The following is a 7,038-nucleotide window of genomic DNA, read 5'->3' as shown; positions in this document are numbered from 1 at the left end:
TTAAGTGTTCGCTGGCCGTATTTTCTGTTCCTCTCCTCATACTTCTCCATGGAACTTTTTCTTTTTCTGAAACTTTACTCCAGTTATATGGGCTCTTAGTGAACGAAGCGCTATTAATCTTATTCGTAACATCTTTTTTGTAATAACTTATAACCACCATTCTAACAAAAAAGAAAAAAAGAAGTTGATTATAGTTATTATTTAAATAAGTAAGACTAGAATTTTGTAGGCGGATATAAAAATTAAAAAAAATATATAAAGACCACTGGTTTTGACAATGATTATGAAAACTACATAAAAAACTGAGAAAAATGACGTTAATCCTGTTTTGATATCCCTAATACTAGTTGAGATATTTAAGATCAAAGTTACAATTTTATCTATTCGTGAACAGTTTTCGATATTCATTTTCCACCAGAAATACACGTTTTGGGAGGTCCTCTGACTGCAAAAAATGTTATTTGTGACGCAAACAATTATAATATTAATTGAAGATTTTAAAACATGTAGTGTAATGTAATGGTTGTGGGTGAATCAGGATACATTTGTTTTATCATCAAATAAAAGCAATCATCACATCAGTTAATGTACCCTGTATGCGAGACTTCTTGTCCTATGGTTACGGTGAGAATATCTTGCCAGGGAGGGGCGGATGTTGGTCTAGTGGTCAAGAGCGTGGCTTTGTAAGTGAGAGATCACCAGTTCGAATCCCGCGTATTACTACTCTTTATTAAAAAAAGTATAATGATTTATTAAGTAATAAGAATGACTGCAAGCGCGGGATTCGAACTGGGTATCTCCCACTTACAAAGCCAAGCTCATGGCCACTAGACCAACACCCGCTCCTTCCTGGTAAGATATTTTTACCCTAATCATAGGTCAAGAAGTTCTGCTACATTATAACTTTAAAAAACATTTTATTTTAAATTTTGTCCTAGTTAACTGTTGAGGCCACATTTGAGTTTCGGAATGGAGTGTACCAAAATTTAAATTATAACGTAAAATGTTAAAATAAATACTATAAAGGCTACAATCAATGCTGTTTGCTGCCTAACAGCAAACAATAAAATGTTAAACTTTGTACCTTGTTGCTGTTACCAGCGACAAGCTTCAGTAGTTGTTGTTGAGTAGAAGTCAGAGTGCGGGATTATACGGTGCATTATCTACACCGCTTAACCTGTTCTTTTATAGGGTGAACACCATTAATTGTGCATTCACCGTTTTTTTGTACCAATGTACATTGCACCAAGTGCGCCAACGAACTCATTGCGGTAGTGAAACAAAATTGCCTCGTACATGTACGTGGGCATATCCGGTGCCCAGCAGCCGCGCATCTAAAGAGTAGAGAGTCAGGCAAGAGACGCTACGTCACTGCCTACAGCCTAGCTCAACGGCAACGTGAGCGACTGCTATATTATTACCCGCATATTTTTGTTTATTATATATTTTATCCTTTTTTTGATCTTGCAAATAAGTATAAATAAGTGGTAATTCGGGTTATCCCTTTGTTCATACGGACCCTTTCAATCACATTAGACACACCTAACATTCACCAGGGTGCGGAAATAGTAAGGCCCCCACAAGGGGCCCTATCACACCTCGACAGTAACTATATTTCAAAGAAAAGTGGGCAGATACAATTTTGAAAATTATTTTTTCAGAATTTTTACTTAGTTTAAATTAATACCAACAATTCTTGTTTATTTCCCTTGGTTATTCTGTTACTAGAAAAAAAAAAAAAAAATGTTTAAGGCCGAAGCCCCCTTAACGGAAACCGAGCCATATCCAAGGTCCAACCGTCGTCGCATGATAGCCAGTACAGGCCGCTAATCTACAACGGAACTTTTTATCACACTTCCGTTATATGATATTACACCCAGTAGTGAGAACATTTTGTTAGTTCGTTTTATTCTGCCTTCTGTTATGGTTGTTCATTAGAACAGGGTGAATCAAGACAGTACAGAAAATCATTTGTATTGATATTTGAAATTTAAGGATAAAGGTAAATACGAAGAGGTACGTACATTTATTTGTTGTGTATTTAATACTTGAAAATGTTGATGTTGTTGACTCTAGCCTCCCTAGAACTTGACTTCGCCACCATAAGTGCTGCTACAAGCAAAGCGTGGGAGTCCCAGAGTTTTGGCTTGCCTATCCGTTGATTGTGCCCAGTTTGAACAGATTCTTTAAAAAAAAAAATAACGTAATTTTGACAATAAACTGAAATTTGTTTTTCATATTTTAAATTACCGTAACTTTTGAAAAACCTAACCGATTTCAAAAAAAAAAAAAAATTCGTTTCATTTTAGGAGCTCAAGTACTATAAAAATATGCAAAAAAAAATTTAACGTTCCATTTGAAAAAAAACAAAGTTGGATGCTGTATCTCGAGATACACGAGTTCAAAAAAAAAATGGGTCAATCACTAGAAATAAACTAGACAAAAAATGATTAAATACGTGTTTTTCATTTTTTCGAAATTTCCCGCAGTTAAAAAAAAAAAAAATTGGGTGGAGCATATAACTCTGGTCACCCTGTACTATTGTAAACAAAGATTGGATAATGTTTGCATATATCCTGTTGTTATTTGACGATTTGATAGTGACCAAAGGGTAGGGTATTATTTCCGTCATCTAAAACGTTTTTTGTCATAAAATGATAAACTCTTTTTACTGCAATCAAATATATCACCGTGTATAAGCGGTGTTTAGATTGAATATTTTTGAACGAGGTATATACGAGTGTCGTTTGAAAAGTCCGTGCAAAAATAAAAACTACTTAATTTTTTGGGGTAAACCTTTTTTATTTTTCAACATAGTCTCCTTTTAGGCTTATACACTTCGTCCAACGCTGCTCTAGTTTGTTGATCCCTTCCGAATAATAGGATTTGTCCAAGTCTGAAAAATAGCCATTCGTTTCTGCAATCACCTCCTCGTTTGAATAAAATCTTTTTCCCGCCAGCCATTTCTTCATATTGGGGAACAAATAGTAGTCCGAGGGAGCCAAGTCTGGAGAATAGGGGGGATGTGAAACGAGTTGGAACCCTATTAATTTTGCGACTACAAATGCTGAGGTGTGAGCTGGTGCGTTGTCGTGATGGAAAAGGACTTTTTTGTGGGCCAATCGTGGGCGTTTTTCTTGCAGCTCGGTTTTCAAACGGTCCAATAACGATGAATAATATGCACCTGTAATAGTTTTACCCTTTTCCAGATAGTCGATGAGGATTATTCCTTGCGAATCCCAAAAGACAGTCGCCATAATCTTTCCGGCCGAAGGAACGGTCTTCGCCTTTTTTGGCGCAGATTCCCCCTTGGTAACCCATTGTTTAGATTGTTCTTTGGTCTCAGAAGTGTAGTGATGTATCCATGTTTCATCCACAGTGACGAAACGACGCTTAAAGCCTTGCGGATTCTTCTGGAACAGCTGCAAACCGTCCTTGCAACACTTCACACGATTTCGTTTTTGGTGCAAGCGTGAGCAATCGCGGCACCCATCTTGCGGATAGCTTTGTCATGTCCAAATGTTGATGCAAAATATTATGTACCCGTTCATTCGAGATGCCCACAGCACTAGCAATCTCACGCACTATCACTCTTCTATCATCCATCACCATATCATGGATTTTATCAATGATTTCTGGAGTAGTAACCTCAACAGGGCGTCCAGAACGTTCAGCGTCACTTGTGCCCATATGGCCACTCCGAAAATTTTGAAACCACTTATAAACTGTTCTAATCGAAGGTGCAGAGTCACCATAATGTTTATCAAGCTTCTCTTTAGTCTCCTGAGGCGTTTTGCCTTTCATAAAGTAGTGTTTAATCAACACACGAAATTCTTTTTCGTCCATTTTTTGAAAATCACTCGACTTCCTCGATTCAAACGAATGCCAAACACAAAGAAATAGACCGATCTGGCTGAAACTTGGTGTGTGTTCTTCCAAGAGATGCTACTAACTAAACATAACCTCGATACGCGCCCGTGGTGCTATCTCTCTGACTTTGCACGGTCTTTTCAAACGACCCTCGTAAAACACAATCTCTATTATTTAAAATATACTGATGGACAAAATTAACGCACCACCCATTATTTATTCAGCCAACAATATTTTTAAAGCCCAAAATTTGCACAAATTTTGGAAATTATAAAAAAAAAATAAGGGTGGTGCGTTAATTTTGTCCATCATAATATTTAAAATTTGAAAAATCAATCTTTAATCAACAAATAGCGGTTTGTTGCAATATTGTCTTACTTCCTAAGACTATCTTATTATCGATTAATTTAAAACCAAAATAAAACCAAAAGTAAACCAAATAAACCACAATAAAATATAACTCACATTTGCGCAGATGTTTGGGTAAGATGAAGATTAAAGGAAGTTCATACAACGATAAGTTTTGGGAATAAAAGCAAACTTGAAAGGATGCTGGTAAATCACAAATGGACGGAGAAATACTATATGTATCTGTAAGTACCTTTGTTATTATTCATAACATAAGCAGTATTAATAGGTCCTCCAAATATAGGATTATTAACGAACAGATCTTGTTTTTTTTTACAGTGTCCAGACTGCGGGGACTTCCTACTTCTCGCTTAGGCGAGGGGTTTTTACTATGGTTAAAGCTAAAATATGTTTGTTTCTACTTTCCATAGGGCAGGATATTTATTTTTAATAAATAAACGCTTTTCATTTTTTAAATAACGTGTATTTTATTTAATGCATACCCATGAACAAAAAAAAAACTAAAAAACTAAAACCTCAAGAAGCTGTAAAATAATATTTAGATTGGACCCTTTCAGGTAACCTAACAAACAACCTGGTCACTAAAATTGTTTAACCAAACGTACCACTTTACCAAAATAACTTTTGACTCGTTTTTTGGGGGGCATTACTTCAAATAGGTGGCTTTTCTTCCCTCTAATGTACTATTTCAGAATCATTTACGATTCTTCTATTGCTATTTTTATTATTATTTTAAATAGCAGTTAATAGTACTGATTAGATTCCGGGATTGTGAAAAATTAAAAAAAGAAATAGCGCTTTTATTTATTTATTTTTGTTAATGTATTCCAAAATTTTACAACAAAATCGTATTGTTGGGGATTTAGAGGTGTGTTCAAAATAATGTACCTAAACAAATCGAGAATTATAGTAAATAGAAAATTGAATGCTTTTTTTTAGCGCTAGATTTTCTTTGTGTCTTTTCCAAAATGAATCCAACAATTTTTCTCTAAACTTACAGGTCTTTAACTAATTTTTTGTACCCTAATAAATTGCATACTATAAAAAGCAGTTAGTTAATTGAAAGGTGTAAGTATTAGTGAAATGCACACATTTATTAATTAGCCTAGAATCCATTTTGATACCTTCAAAATTTCAGAAATATTGGGTAAATTCTGCCCTGTGAAGATACTTTAGATTTTACCAATTAAGTCGGAACTCATCCTACCAATTTAGTAAATTCAACTAACTTTTTTTAAAAATACATATCTCAAATTTAAGTGTCAAAGCACTTGGTTCAGTCATAGCTTTTTATATTTTTATAATAAATTTCCCAAATAATGAAAGATTAACACCATTAAACGACAAAAATTTGTTGGTTATTAAATAATAAATATATAGTTTATTTTAGAAGCCATTTTGTTTAACTTGCTCTAATAAAAGTGTACAACATTTCGTCGCATTTCTCCATTTATTGTTTTATGGAGTTAATCGGTGCAGTAAACGGCTCAATTATAACACTCAAAAAACTATAAATATTGAACGTTGATGAAGTGAATTATTTGTCAAATAATCCAAGAAATATATAAATCTCTGCACATAGAAGTATTTAAAACTATAATATAAAATGATAATATGATGTAAATATATATTATTATTTAAAAGAAACGTTCATATTAAGCCTCCAAAATGCAAGCATGTGGAAGAGAGCAGTATTCGGAGGTAATAATCTAATAAAACTTAGTTTAAAAAGTATAATTAATAATTCCTAGATCATTATTAGCATTCAAGCACAGCATCACTGCACAAAAATGGCAGGGGAAAGCTTTTATCCAATAGAATATCGTTATTAATAACAAGGCTCATCATTAAAGGCGAATATTTTCATACATTTATTAAAGTAATATAATTATATTATTATAATGTAGTAATTGTAAACTAGGTCAGTGTATTTTTGTTTTTGTTTTTTATGTAAGTGCAAACAACCCTCAGCACGTAAATTCATTTGTTTTATGGAAATACACTCGTTTATAGTATTTTTTTTTTTTTACAAGTATTAAGGAAAACTCTTAATTAAATAGCTCTACAGAATTACATTTTGTAGATGTGGGCAATTAGGATTAAAATAGATGCGATAATTTTTGAAGAGCATGTCTCTTAAATGTGCATTTTAAATTTAATCTCAACGTTCATATTGCTTAAGTTATTCATTTGCTAAAATAAAAATTGTTTGTCTATAACAGTTTAAGAAGAAATGATTTCTGGTCCATTGTTTTGTGGCAGGCTTGGTTCTACGTAAAGTTTTAAAGTTCAAAATATTATTTACTCAAGTTTTTAGAAATTTAATGCAAAAAGCCGCTGAAAATGTATTAAGAAAACTAATAAAACAAAATGTCGTATACAAAAAAAGTAGAGCCAAATGCAATTGCAAGAAGTGCAACAGATCTGCATGCTTTGTGAATATTGAAATTTTTTATGAAATATGTAGCTAAAAATTATTATAAAATAAACAATAACAAAGTGAATAACAACATTCTACCAGCATATAGTTATTTTTAACCAAGTAAATCATGGTTCCGTTTTATCGTTTTGCTTACAGAACTTGTTTGATTGAAGTTTTAATAAAAAAGAATAATGTTACGTTTTTACGTTTAAATAATCTTAAGTCTGAAATGTTTTTAAGATGAGTTATCACTAGGGAACGGATTCGTATATACATACGTTTTTTCTAGGCAATTTACAGACGTTTTTCAACTAGAAGTATTCATACTGACACTTTTTAAGCCGTTTGAGTCTACTTTTATTTCACATATTTCCACA

The 7,038-nt window shown here is 33.1% G+C and overlaps 1 long non-coding RNA gene across 1 annotated transcript; it reads left to right on the top strand.

Moving 5' to 3' along the window:
• The first annotated feature begins 964 nt into the window (after positions 1-964).
• On the top strand, positions 965-6,799 carry LOC141458641 (uncharacterized). Its single transcript, XR_012461086.1, has 3 exons — positions 965-2,016; positions 4,346-4,463; positions 4,558-6,799. It is a non-coding gene; the product is annotated as an uncharacterized lncRNA (long non-coding RNA).
• Positions 6,800-7,038: the final 239 nt, after the last annotated feature.

This window comes from Rhodnius prolixus, unplaced genomic scaffold (genome assembly GCF_049639745.1).
Source record: "Rhodnius prolixus isolate KJV_2025 unplaced genomic scaffold, Rpr scaffold_5, whole genome shotgun sequence".
Lineage (NCBI taxonomy): Eukaryota > Metazoa > Arthropoda > Insecta > Hemiptera > Reduviidae > Rhodnius > Rhodnius prolixus.
The sequence above is the reverse complement of the archived record's forward strand: the minus strand, read 5'-3'. Positions and strand labels throughout refer to the sequence as shown.